Here is a 15057-nt window from a genome sequence, read left to right on the forward strand (position 1 = left end):
TATAGTAACCAATTAATATGGGTATAAATCTTCCCAAGGAGTGGTCTCAAGTTTTCTGGCCAGTGCTGGGAGGATGCCCTTGCGTTATTCTCTCAGGTGAGAATAAAAGACAATTTTATAGAAGTGCTTATGGTCATCCCCCACACACACACTTTGGGATTCTCCATATGAATCCTAAATTACATTCTATAAGGTAAGGGAAAATAAAATTCCAATAAACAATAATACCAAAATGGGGCAAAAAGACCTTATTAATATAGCTCTGTATAAATGTGTATATTATAAAATTTTGAACTTACTCTTCCAATCCATGGGGCACTAGCAGGTTGGATCCCCAGAGTACGGCTGGCTGCATCTCCCTCTCAGGGATCTAGGGGTACCTCTGAGGGATTGAGACTGTTTGTCTAATGCTATTAGTTTGAGCCATCATTCCAAAGTGTTCCCCCATATTTATCATTTAATATCTCAATATTATTGATAAGCAACTGACATTAAATAGCTTTAGGAAGTGTTATTTACTGAAAAGGTATAGCAAGGATAGACTAAAAACATATCCCTCTCAAACCAGGGTCCCCTCTCCCACCTCAGCCTCTAGGGAGAGTGGTTACTGTGAACATTTAACCCACCAAATTTTTTTGTTGTTCAGTCATTTCAGTCATGTCTGAGTCTTCCTAATGTCATTTTGGGGCTTTCCTGGCAAAGATCCTGAAGTGGTTTGTCATTTCTTTATCCAACTAATTTTACAGATAAGGAAATTGAGGTTAAGTGACATGGTTAAGTCACTTGCCCAGGGTCACACAGTAGTATGTGTCTGAGGCTGGATTAGAACTCATGAATATGAATCTTCCTGATTTCAAACCTGGTGCTCTACCCACTGAGCCACCTAGTTTACTTCTAGGTAAAGCAAAGTCATGTGCAAGTAATTTCATTACTGCAAGATACTATGTCTGAGCTACCAGGCTGATCCACTGCTAGGTTGGATCCTATAGGTCACTTCTTGGGGTTCTGCTTCATCCTAGACTGAGCTGACAACAAACTTAGGTATAGATTCTAGTTCCTAGATTTCTGATGTCACTTCTGACTTTCTGAAGTCCACAAAGTCTTAGTCTTGTCCATTACATCTTCAGTATTCCTTCACTTAAGAACAATAAAACATGGACATGAGGACAGAAGCAACAGCAGTTAGACTTTCATAGGACATATTAGGGCAGCTAGGTGGCTGAGGGAGAGAAATGAGAAATGAGGGGAGAAAGAGAGGAGAGAGGGGAGAGCAAGAGAGGAAGAGTGGGAAGAGAGGGAGGAGAAAGAGAAGAGAGAGAGGAGAGAGGTCTTAGATCTGCCTTCATGGGCTGACTCATACATACTTTTGCAAGGAAGGATGGAAGGAAGAAAGGAAGGAAAGAAGGGAGGAAGGGAGGGAGGAAAGGAGGGAGAAAGGAAGCATTTATTAAGTACTTACTATGTGCCAGGTGTTATGTTAATCACTTTACAAATATCTTATTTGATTCTCACAACAACCCTGGGAAGTAGGTGCTATTAATTTCCCATTTTTGCAGTTGAGGAATCTTGAGACAGAGAGAGGTTAAGTGACTTGCCAGGTTCACGCAGTGTCTAAGGAGGAATTTGCACTCAAGTCTTTCTGACCCTAGGCCCAGCACTCTATCCACTGACCCACTCAGCTGCCTCTAGGGAGATATAAAGGGATCAAGATTTATAGGGGGAACAGTTCATTGCTTTAACCTGACACAGAGAAAACTGAGTCTCAGAGAAGGAAAATGACTTGGGTTTGGGGCAAAGGAGCTGGAGGTCAGATATCATCCCTTGCCTTGTGATACAAGGAGCAAATCATTATTTAGAATCTGGGATCAAGGTTACTAACCCTTCCCATACCTAGCTCATGCTGCCATGGCTTGCCTCCATCTCCAAGTATCTTGGTTGCCTCCCAACCCAACTTCATTTTAGCTCTCAGAATAGCTCTGCCTGTATTCTAATTAGCCAAAGCTAATATAAGATCCTAGAGAATGCTGTCCAATGTGCTAAAATGGAATATACTTTCTACAGTAGACAGTTTATTGGAACCTGCTCATTTCTAAAGAGTTGAGAGCTTTAGGAAAAGACTCTGAAAAAGGCAGAAAGCCACATATCTTTTCCATTTTCACATTTTTATGCAGACTTCCAAATATATCAGACAGGACCACTTATTGAGTAAATCAAGTTATAGCTAGATCCCGATTAGTGTGAAGAATGAATCCCATAAAGTGGTTATGTGTTTTTAACTCACACTATTTGAAGTTATAATTATGTAAAATATAGTAACTGGTTCCAGTCCAATAAAAATATATATAGTGTAAATTCAAATAATTTGATGACCTTCACAGGATTCTTTATACTCATTTGATCTAGCTGTATCAATGAATTTAACTAATAAATTATTATTAAATCAATAGTTTATTAAACTACTAAATTATTTTAGGAATGTGAAAGATATTAAATAATTTTTAAATTCCATATATTTTAATGTCTAATTTTACCCCTGGAAAAAATGCTTTGTAAGCGATTTTGACATTTCCAAAAGATGTCTGTCTCAAGACTGTGAGGAAGCTCTTTTGGATATAGTAGACTAAATGGGGTTTGGACCCTTTGTGGGATGGTTTGAAAGATGTCAATTGATCAAGCAAGAATGAGGTCTTTCTGAATACCACATCCTACCTGGAAATCTAGCCCAAGGAAGGCAAGGCAGGGTGCCCAGTATAGGGGATACAGACAGTAGGAACAGGGACCACAGTCAAGAGATCAAGACTCAAAGTCTGTCATGTTGACCCAGGACATAGATTTGATTAATGCCCACCCAGCCTTCTACAGATCATTCTTGTTTTCAAATGCCTCTGTAAATCCTTCACACCTGTATAGTAGGACCCAGAAAATCCCAAATAGGACTTGCCAGTCCTGGCATTTTGCTCTCATGGATTGTGCCATGTGGTTCTGCCACCTTGACAAACTTCCTTCTCATTCTCACTGTCTCCTTCACTACCTTTAAAATGTCCAAGGGCACCAACATTCAACACCCCATGTTGACATCTTACCTTCTTTCTGTGTCTAAGTCTTAGATAGTACTCAGCTGTGAAGTATCGGTAGCACAGGGGAGGAAGGACTGTGGTTTATTTTAGCCACTTTGCCTTCACAGAAAGTGACAGTGCAAAGAAAATGCTAAAAAAAGTCCAGCTATCACTTTGGCAACCATTGCTTTTTGTTTCCACTTATTATTGTTCCACTTGGGTGCTGCCTCACTTGGACTATCTCCCTTCAAAATAAACTGTGCTTAGCTTTGGTAATTGGTAATTGGCTCTTGCTCTCTCCTAGTTCTGACATTGCTTGATCATCTCTTGAATGGTCTATGTCTAAGACACCAGTATTATACTATTCTCCTAGGTGGGGGCTGGGTCACAGGTGATGGGATCAAAGAGGATCCATAATGCTGACTGTGAAACTTCTCAGGTTCAGGGAGTGATGGAAGGAATCACTGAAAAGATCTTTCTTGGAAAGAGAAAAGGAATTCATTTGAATATGAGAGCCCATAAATGCATAGAGCATGGACCTGTGCTGGCTTACCCCGGGAGAATATTTCCACTGGGTTTTCCCCTTCCCCTCAGCACAAGAACCAATGGGAATGTTCCACCATGATATGCTAGCATGCAAGGCTCATACCCTGTGCACATCTATGAATAAGAGTATTGTGATGAAATAATGGGATTTAGCAGATACTCAAAGACCCACCTGGAGATTAATCTATACTGATTGAAGCAAGTGAGAGTGATTGACTGCTGATTAAGCCTACTTCAAGTTAATTGGATTGTAATCACACCTGGCTATCCCTTAAGAAGGTATTGTTCTCAGAAGCTAGACTGTGAACTCAACTTGAGAACACCTTCAAAACCAATGGATTTGGATGACGCCAACCAATCAGCTTGAAGCAGTGTGTAAGGACTGCCTCTGTTACAGACCTATAAAAAAGCTTCCACAATCAGCTTGCTAGGGTGTTCCTGATTAAAGCAGGCTTGTGGCAGAGGACTTGAGGAAGAACCAGACCAGGCTGGAACTCTAGGCTAAACAGGCTTTTTTCTTAACTTTCTGAACTCCATGGGAATATCTGTATGTTTTAATAAATGTTTAATGCCCAAGGACTGGTGCTAAAGCTTCTAATTTAAGGCGACCACAATTGAGATTTTAAACATCACAGTTTGGTGACCATGAAGGGACTGCTGAACCCCTCAACCTTCTGATCTTCACATTGGGTAAGAAATTTTATGTTTGTAAGTGTGTTAATGCTTCATTTTTGTGGACTTTCTGTTTTGATTTATCTTTACCTGCTTTTGCCTTTAACTAATAACTTTATAAAGCATTGGTATTATGAAAGAGAAAATAAAGGGGTTGAAGAAAAACAAGAGAAACTTTATCATCATCATATTTCAAGAATCTGCTTCTATTGCCACAAACTGGGACATATTTTGCGAAATGCAGAAGTAGACAGCAAGATATTAATGAGATGTGGAGAATTTAGATATCGAAATCAAAAATGCTCTAAATTCACTCAGAGAAATAATATCAGTTCAAATGTTACATAAAGGTTTCCTTTTTATGCCATTGTATCTACATTTTGAAATTAATAGTATGAGTTTGTTTTCATAGAGATTTTCATTCTTTTAAGATTGTGTTTTGTTTTTCCAACTGATTATTTGATCAAATTATATAAAGTATTTTCTTGGTAAATTGATTACTAGGACAAGTGTAAATTAATTCTAGATATACTATTTTTGCAAAAAAAATTATTTGGAATCATTGTACATTGTAACTTATATTCTGACTCAAAGCAAATTCACAGTTTTTGTGATCATTTCACATTTTTTGCTATCATTATTATCCTCAAATTTTAAAATCCATATGAGACTTGGATTATGAGAATTTGCCATTTAAGACATTAATTGCCTTTACCCATGAGAGGAATACATACAAGAGCAGGCATTGAACTCTCACAGAAGGGGAGACACTTATGAAGTCCAGGTACTGTACAGATGGCTGGAAGTTTTCATCTCACCCATCTCATTCTACACCTGGCTTCTATTCCCCTACAATATGCCTGATGCCATGGACGTCTCAATCCCACGCATCTGATTAAGCCTGACTCAGTTTCCTCCAATATGTTCGGTGGCATAGACATATATCCCATCCACCTATTTTAAGCCTGGCATACTGCATGGTGTATATATTGCTCAATGGCAATCCCCATAATTATCTTAGATGTCATGACAAATACAGTGTTGGATTTGGCCTTGACATCTGTTACCAATTATATTAGATTTTAAAACTTCTCATAATGGCATGAGGATTAGGCAGATGATACAAAAGGTGATGAAATGAAGATTTGAAAAAATTCTTGTATCCTCAATTCATGTTTTTAAGAACTTTCATTGTTTGATTTGATTACTGGCAAAGCTATTTTTTACTGTTTCATCAAGGAACACCTGTTCCTAGAAGAAACAAAGAGGGGGATGTGATGAAATAATGGGATTTAGCAGATACTCAAAGACCCACCTGGAGATTAATCTATACTGATTAAATCAATTGAGAGTGATTGACTGCTGATTAAGCCTACTTCAAGTTAATTGGATTGTAATCACACCTGGCTATCCCTTAAGAAGGTATTGTTCTCAGAAGCTAGACTGTGAACTCAACTTGAGAACACCTTCAAAACCAATGGATTTGGATGACGCCAACCAATCAGCTTGAAGCAGTGTGTAAGGACTGCCTCTGTTACAGACCTATAAAAAAGCTTCCACAATCAGCTTGCTAGGGTGTTCCTGATTAAAGCAGGCTTGTGGCAGAGGACTTGAGGAAGAACCAGACCAGGCTGGAACTCTAGGCTAAACAGGCTTTTTTCTTAACTTTCTGAACTCCATGGGAATATCTGTATGTTTTAATAAATGTTTAATGCCCAAGGACTGGTGCTAAAGCTTCTAATTTAAGGCGACCACAATTGAGATTTTAAACATCACAGTTTGGTGACCATGAAGGGACTGCTGAACCCCTCAACCTTCTGATCTTCACATTGGGTAAGAAATTTTATGTTTGTAAGTGTGTTAATGCTTCATTTTTGTGGACTTTCTGTTTTGATTTATCTTTACCTGCTTTTGCCTTTAACTAATAACTTTATAAAGCATTGGTATTATGAAAGAGAAAATAAAGGGGTTGAAGAAAAACAAGAGAAACTTTATCATCATCATATTTCAAGAATCTGCTTCTATTGCCACAAACTGGGACATATTTTGCGAAATGCAGAAGTAGACAGCAAGATATTAATGAGATGTGGAGAATTTAGATATCGAAATCAAAAATGCTCTAAATTCACTCAGAGAAATAATATCAGTTCAAATGTTACATAAAGGTTTCCTTTTTATGCCATTGTATCTACATTTTGAAATTAATAGTATGAGTTTGTTTTCATAGAGATTTTCATTCTTTTAAGATTGTGTTTTGTTTTTCCAACTGATTATTTGATCAAATTATATAAAGTATTTTCTTGGTAAATTGATTACTAGGACAAGTGTAAATTAATTCTAGATATACTATTTTTGCAAAAAAAATTATTTGGAATCATTGTACATTGTAACTTATATTCTGACTCAAAGCAAATTCACAGTTTTTGTGATCATTTCACATTTTTTGCTATCATTATTATCCTCAAATTTTAAAATCCATATGAGACTTGGATTATGAGAATTTGCCATTTAAGACATTAATTGCCTTTACCCATGAGAGGAATACATACAAGAGCAGGCATTGAACTCTCACAGAAGGGGAGACACTTATGAAGTCCAGGTACTGTACAGATGGCTGGAAGTTTTCATCTCACCCATCTCATTCTACACCTGGCTTCTATTCCCCTACAATATGCCTGATGCCATGGACGTCTCAATCCCACGCATCTGATTAAGCCTGACTCAGTTTCCTCCAATATGTTCGGTGGCATAGACATATATCCCATCCACCTATTTTAAGCCTGGCATACTGCATGGTGTATATATTGCTCAATGGCAATCCCCATAATTATCTTAGATGTCATGACAAATACAGTGTTGGATTTGGCCTTGACATCTGTTACCAATTATATTAGATTTTAAAACTTCTCATAATGGCATGAGGATTAGGCAGATGATACAAAAGGTGATGAAATGAAGATTTGAAAAAATTCTTGTATCCTCAATTCATGTTTTTAAGAACTTTCATTGTTTGATTTGATTACTGGCAAAGCTATTTTTTACTGTTTCATCAAGGAACACCTGTTCCTAGAAGAAACAAAGAGGGGGATGTGATGAAATAATGGGATTTAGCAGATACTCAAAGACCCACCTGGAGATTAATCTATACTGATTAAATCAATTGAGAGTGATTGACTGCTGATTAAGCCTACTTCAAGTTAATTGGATTGTAATCACACCTGGCTATCCCTTAAGAAGGTATTGTTCTCAGAAGCTAGACTGTGAACTCAACTTGAGAACACCTTCAAAACCAATGGATTTGGATGACGCCAACCAATCAGCTTGAAGCAGTGTGTAAGGACTGCCTCTGTTACAGACCTATAAAAAAGCTTCCACAATCAGCTTGCTAGGGTGTTCCTGATTAAAGCAGGCTTGTGGCAGAGGACTTGAGGAAGAACCAGACCAGGCTGGAACTCTAGGCTAAACAGGCTTTTTTCTTAACTTTCTGAACTCCATGGGAATATCTGTAGGTTTATTAAATGTTTAATGCCCAAGGACTGGTGCTAAAGCTTCTAATTTAAGATGACCACAATTGAGATTTTAAACATCACAGTATGCATCCTGGTCCTTTGTCTTATGTTCTGATATAGCATCATCCATCCTTTTGGCCTCCTGAGGTGATAAGAATGATGAATAGATGGGAATTCTAATGTGAAAATACATGGAATTTTGAAGGAGAAAAGATAGGGACAGTTGGGGGAAATGGCCCAAAACAGCCATCTATGCTGGTCCCAATGCTGCTGGCTTCAGGATGCCATTGGTCCTAGGAACCTTTACACAGGGGTCCTTCCAGTGAAAGGGAAAGGGGAATTTCAAAGACAGACCCTTTGAGCCCAGAGCCAACTTCCTGATCTCCCATTCCCTCATGTATCCACAACCAACCATGAGAATCACTAAAAGGTTCCACAGAGGCAGAAAGCTGGGAAACAATTTTTATGGCCAGTACTTCTGATAAAGGCCTCATTTCTAAAATATATAGGGAACTAAATCAAATTTATAAGACTCCAAGTCATTCCCCAATTGAGAAATGGTCAAAGGATATGAACAGGCAGTTTTCTGATGAAGAAATCAAAGCTATCCCCATATGAAAAAATGCTCTAAATCACTATTTTTTTTTGTGAGGCAATTGGGGTTAAGTGACTTGCCCAGGGTCACAGAGCTAGTGAGTGTTAAGTATCTGAGGCCGGATTTGAACTCAGGTACTCCTGACTCCAGGGCCTATGCTCTATGCACTGCCTCACCTAGCTGCCCCTAAATCACTATTGATTAGAGAGATGCAAATTAAAACAACTCTGAGGTACCACCTGACACCTATCAGATTGGCTTAAATGACAAAAAAGGAAAATAATAAATGTTGGAGAAGCTGTGGGAAAATTGGAACACTAATGCATTGTTGGTGGAGCTGTGAACTGATCCAACCATTGTGGAGAGAAATTTGGAATTATGCCCAAAGGGCTATAAAGCTGTGCATACCCTTTGACCCAGCAATACCACTTTTGGGTCTTTTCCCCAAAGAGATAATAAAAAATGGAAAAGGACCCACATGTACAAAAATATTTATAGCTGCTCTTTTTGTGGTGGCAAGGAATTGGAAGTTGAGGGGATGCCCATCAATTGGGGAATGGCTGGACAAGTTGTGGCATATGAATGTAATGGAATTCTATTGTGCTGTAAGAAATGATGAGCAGGAAGAGTTCAGAGAAACCTGGAGGCTCTTGCATGGGCTGATGATTAGTGAGATGAGCAGAACCAGGAGAACATTGTGCACAGTATCATCAACATTGTGTGATCAACTGTGATAGACTAGATTCTTCTCACCAATCCAATGGTAAAAGTTCCAAAGGACTCATGATGGAAAAGGCTCTCCAAATCGAGAAAAAAAAAAAGTGTGGAATATGGATGCCGATTGGGCCATGCTATCTCTTTTGTTTTTGGTGCTGTTTCTTTTCTTTTTGGAGGTTTTTCCTTCTTGCTCTGATTCTTCTTGTATAACATGACTAATGCAGAAATATGTATCAGATTACCTGCTGTCTAGGGGAGGAGGGAGGGAGGGGAGGAAGGGAGAAAAATTTGAAATTTGGAATCTTATATAAACAAAGGTTGAAAATTTTAATTAATTAATTAATTAATTTGAAAATTTGAAAAAAAAAAGGTTCCACAGAACTCTCTAATCTCAATGTAGACAATCCATTGTGAGGTACAATAAGCTGTATGGTGTTCCTGTTTTACTAGGGGTTGGCAAGTATCTTAAAGGACCCTGACTTTTGGGTTGGCTCTACCAAGACCCTGTACTGTGAGGCTAAAGAGGGAGGAATGGGCACTCCAACTTGAGATGGAGGGAAAGGAGAGTTGTTTTCCCTGTGAAGGAAAAGGATGCTGAACAAATATATCTATTTTGTTTGCTTGCTTTGTCATTGTTTGTTTCCATTCATAGAAGTTTACTCCACCTACATAAACTATATAAATATAAATGTATATGTATGTATATATACACAAACACATATACATTTATTCTTAACAATTATACTTAGATCATGAAAATCAAACAAATGCTAGCCACTCAAATTATTTCTCTGTTAACTTATATGTACATATATATGCATTTATACATACATGTTAGGAAAGTATTTTAAAAATTACAAAAAGGTTTTAAAAATCTAAAAAAGGGGGTCAGCTAGATGGCGCAGTGGTTAAAATGCTGGCCCTGGATTCAGGAGTACCTGAGTTCAAATCTGACCTCAGACACTTGACACTTACTAGCTGTGTGACCCTGGGCAAGTCACTTAACCCCCATTTCCCCACAAAACAAAACCAAAACCAAAACCAACCAAACAAACAAAAAACTGGCTTTACAAGGGAACAAGTTTTCTCTGGAGAGCTCAGGATCTCCTAATAAAACACAGAGAAATTCAGAGTCAGACCCAGTCTTAGAGGATGCAATGACTACATCTCCTTTCTGCTGATTGTAAATGCTTGTTGTAAGTGGTCCACCCTTCCTTTCATGTCATCACCAGCAGCAAAGTAACAGTAGGAGTCTCCTTTTGTTTTCAAATAGAAAACTTTGCTGTTTGTGAAGCATTAGGAATAAGAAACTTCTCCAACAGAGACAATATATCATTGCAGATATCTCTTAGTTCTGTCTCAGTTTTCTCTCTGTATTCTTGGGCCATCTGTTGTTTTTTCTCAGCACTTCCCGTCTTTTGCTCAAATATGAAACAACCTTCCAAAATGACTTTCTGGGTTCTTAAAGATATTTTTGTAAGCAACAGAGAGAAAATTCCTATCCTCATTGGATAATTCAGCTCTTTGCTCTGTTCCAGACTTCATGCAGGCTGTCATGTCATCATATCTCTCGGCATGTTCAACTAATTTGGCCTTCTGTGCTAGCTCATTTTTATCCATGACAGAATTGTTTTGTGCCTGCAGTGCTGGGGAGTAGATGAATTGAATTTCAGTGATTTCTGGGTATCAGCAATGACTTACTATGCTATTTATTAGCTAATCTAAATAAATAATTTGCCCAACTATGACTTTGTCTAGGGATGAATGACTAAGAAAATAAGGTATTATAAAGGAAGGACCATAGCTAGTAGGGGTGGTGAGCAGGGAAAGAGCTAGATAACATGACATGTCATGATTGACATATATTCCTACATAAGAGCCTAGGATTTGGTAGTAAAAATGTGGATCATTGAGTAATTGACAGCTACCTGCCCAAGGATCTTGACTATCACATGACACCACTATTTTAGAAGACCAGGTAGGGGCAGTTAGGTGGCGTAGTGGATAAAGCACCAGCCCTGGAGTCAGGAGGACCTGAGTTCAAATCTGACCTCAGACACTTGATACTTACTAGCTGTGTGACCCTGGGCAAGTCACTTAACCCCAATTGCCTCACCAAAAAAAAAAAAAAAAAAGATGAAGACCAGATAGAAAAAAATGAAGAGCTAGAAGGTTTTGGGGGGCCACCCCTAGACTTGGTGGAGTATATCAGTTAAAGGCCTCTACCAAGCTCCAGACAGCTTTCTTGAGTCATCAATCCTTTTAGCAATCTGGTGGAGCCTATGGACACTTTAGAAAAAAAATGGTCTTTAAATGTAAAAGTAAAATATGCAAGATTACAAAGGAAACCAATTTCACAGAAATATAGTTATCAAACTTTTTTTTAAAAACTAATATATCAGTTAAGAAACCCTGTTCTAGGGCATAAAGGTTGTAGATTGACTCCTACTTCCCTTCCCTGGGCTGCATTCTTCCCATGACACCAAGTCTTGTGTCAGTGAGAGTTCAGAATTTTCTTTAGTAGTAATTCTACCTATTTAGGTACAGTTGTTTTCCATCAGTAAATTTTGCTTGTGGGCATGGACAGTTGAGTGTCTTTGTATCTCCCGTGCCCAGGACAGTGCCTTTCAGATAGAGTGTTTAATGCTTGTTCAATGGAATTGAATTCGTGGAAGTTTTTTGTAGCTGAAAAACACCATACATCTTGAGGGAAGAAATTCATGGAGTCTTGGACTATAATTACTACTTGTGCCCATCCTATTTTTCCTCACTTTTTATCCTTCTCTCCCTATCTTTTTTGCCCTATCACTCAAATGTCTAATTTACTTCTTACCATTACTTCCCTAATCTGTACCCCTTCTTAGACTCTCTCCTTATCCTCTCCCTTTTTCCCTCCTATTTTTTGATCTGTACACCTGTGTATGAGTCCCTCCCTTATCCTATCCCCTTGCTCGGCTATTTATTTGTAAGTTAAGGATACTTTTATACCCTTCTAGATGTATATATTATTCCCTCTTTAACCCAGTTCTGATAAGAATAAGGTTCCAGCACTACCAACACTACCAGCCTGTCAGTCCTCAGGTGGGGGAAAATGTCTTAGACTTCAGGTCTTTTGTGCTGTTGTTTTCTGAGCTCTATCTGGAAGCCTAATCTCAGGTACTCCTCTCTGCCCCCATCTTTGAGGGGGAGGGTGAAGGTGGGGGGCAGCAGCAAAGCTGTCATAGCAAATACTTGTGCTCCCTTTGGTCCCTCTTGTAGTTGCAAGCTTTAACTCACTCCTTTGCCCTAGAACTAAAACCAGGGACTCTGTTCTCCTGAGAGCACCTACCAACAGCAGGGCCCTACCCTCTGTGGCCACACTCATTGATTTATGCTTACTCCTCCTCACCCACAGCCACAGCCTAGTACTGAGTCTGGTCAGGACGCCTGGACCCCTATACAATGCCAATAGAAGCCCCCCACAATCTTCCCCTGATCAGCTGCCTAACCCCCAACACTGACTGTGAGGCAAAAGTGCCTGAAGCTGAGACTGGACCCACAGAGCTCCCCCCAGGGCTTCTTGTATATGGATTTAGCAGTATCTGCCCAGAGATACATATATGCATTTCAATCAGGCCAGACCAACATCCAGGGAGTTCAGTTCTTTCCTAACTTCCTCCCAAGTTGTCTTAGGTGGACAACTGCTTTTCCTTGACTTTTAATCATTTCTGCTGCTCAAAATTCATTTTGAGGCATTGTTTTAACTTGTTAATGGGGGAATTGGGGAGAGCCAGGTAATTTCCTGCTTTATACTGCCATCTTCCCAGAATCCTCCCTGGCCACCATCACTCTCTAAATATATAAATGTGTAATGACCTTATACAAGACTAGAAAAATTTTAATTGGCTCCAGATATTTCCTCCCCATTCTTTTTTCTCCACACTTTCTTGCTGACTTCATCAGCTCTAGTGACTTCTTCTTCTTCTTCTTCTTCTTCTTCTTCTTCTTCTTCTTCTTCTTCTTCTCCTCTTCCTCCTTCTCCTCCTCTTTCTCCTTCTCCTCCTCTTTCTCCTTCTCCTCCTCCTCCTCCCTCTCCTCTTCCTCCTCCCTCTCCTCCTCTTCTTCCTCCTCTTCCTTTTTATCATCCTCTTCTTCTTTGTCCTCTTCCTCCTCCTCTTCCCGCTCCTCTTTCTGTTTCCCCTTCTCCTCCTCTTCCTCCTTCTCCTCCTCTTCCTCCTTCTCCTCCTCTTCCTCCTTCTCCTCCTTTTCCTTACTGATGACTCCCAGATCTACATACCCAGACCTACTCTTTCTCCTGAGCTCTAGTACAATATCTCCAGTTGCCCGTTTAATATTTCAGACTAGATCCCAAAATCAACACCATCCTCCCTTTCCCTAAGCTTAGCTAGTTTGGTCTATGATGCTGCCATCTTTCCAGATAATTTGGATTTATAGGTTTACGACCTCACTCTTAGGCTTGACTTATCACTTTCCTTCACACAGTACATCCAATCATTTGTCAAATCTTATTCCTATCTCCACAATGTCTTTTATAGCAGGATGCTTCTCTCTATTCACGCTCCTATCACTCTAGTTCAAACCCTTATCTCTTTTCACTTGGACTATTGCAATAGGCTCCTAATTGGTATCCTACACACCCCCATTCTATCCTCCAAAGAGCTGCCAAATGGATATTCCTAAAGCACAGATTTTACTATATTATTCCCATGATCAAAAATCTCCAGGTCGGGACGGATAGGTGGCAGAGTGGATAAAGCACCGGCCCTGGATTCAGGAGGACCTGAGTTCAAATCCAGCCTCAGACACTTGACACTTACTAGCTGTGTGACCCTGGGCAAGTCACTTAACCCCTATTGCCCTGCAAAAAAAAAAACAACAAACAAACTCCAGGTCCCAAATAGTATGAGTAATGAATCCCCTGAAGGAATCAACCAACCAACCAATCCGTAAACATTTATTAAGTGCCTATTATGTGCCAGACACTGTATTAAGTGCTGGGGATATAAAAAGAGGCAAAAGATAGTCCCTGCCCTCAAGAAGCTTACAATCTGATGGGGTAAAGATAACATGTAAGCAAATATATATAAAGCAAGCCATATTTTACAGGATAAATAGGAAATAACTAGTATAAGGAAGGCATTAGAATTAGAAAGCCTTGGGTAAAGCTTCCTGAAGAAGGTGGGATTTCAGTTGAGATTTAAAGGAAACCAGGAGGAGGAAAGGCAGTGAGCTCTTGAACTCATAACATGATCGCTAAAAAAAACATTGAAATAACGCCATAGGACAATGCCTGGAGCAGCAAAACTCACAGAAGAATGTGCTGAAATCATCTTCTAACCAACAACAGCTTGGAAGGTGGGAAGGAGGGAGCTTCTGTGCTGATACAGGAGTCGAGCCCAACCCCACAGTCACCCTGACACAGATCCAGTCCCAGGAAGGCCTCACCAGAGGCCTCTGAATCAGCTGAAGCATCAGTGTCATCTAGAATTAAGCTCATAGTCTGGTGAAAGGGCTGAGCCCTTGGCAGGGGGGAGACTACAGGGGTCTATGCTGGTGCTGAGGCAGAACTTGGGTTTTTCACCCCCTGCTGGGAACCAGGAGGTAGGCTTAAGTAGCAGTGGCCCAGGTGGGGGAGGGGCACAGGCTCGTCGGAGCTAACAACCACAACACATAAGTTGGTCTGGGGTCATCTACAGACCAAGGAACAGGCCAGGTGAGTGAAGAACCTGATCCTTCTTGAATCATACCACCTGGGACTTCTGAAGCTTGGGATACTGCAGCCTGAAAACAGTGCCCCACTTAAAGGAGCTAAAAGTCAAGTAAAAGAAAGGCAAGATGAGCAGACAGAGAAAGGTGAGGACCATAGAAAGTTTCTTCAGTGACAAGGAAGATCGAGGTGCACCCTCAGGGAAAGATGTCAATGTCAGGACCTTTATATCTAAAGCTTCCAAGAAAAATATGA

The sequence above is a fragment of the Dromiciops gliroides genome, chromosome 5 (genome assembly GCF_019393635.1).
Source record: "Dromiciops gliroides isolate mDroGli1 chromosome 5, mDroGli1.pri, whole genome shotgun sequence".
NCBI classification, from domain to species: Eukaryota; Metazoa; Chordata; class Mammalia; order Microbiotheria; family Microbiotheriidae; genus Dromiciops; species Dromiciops gliroides.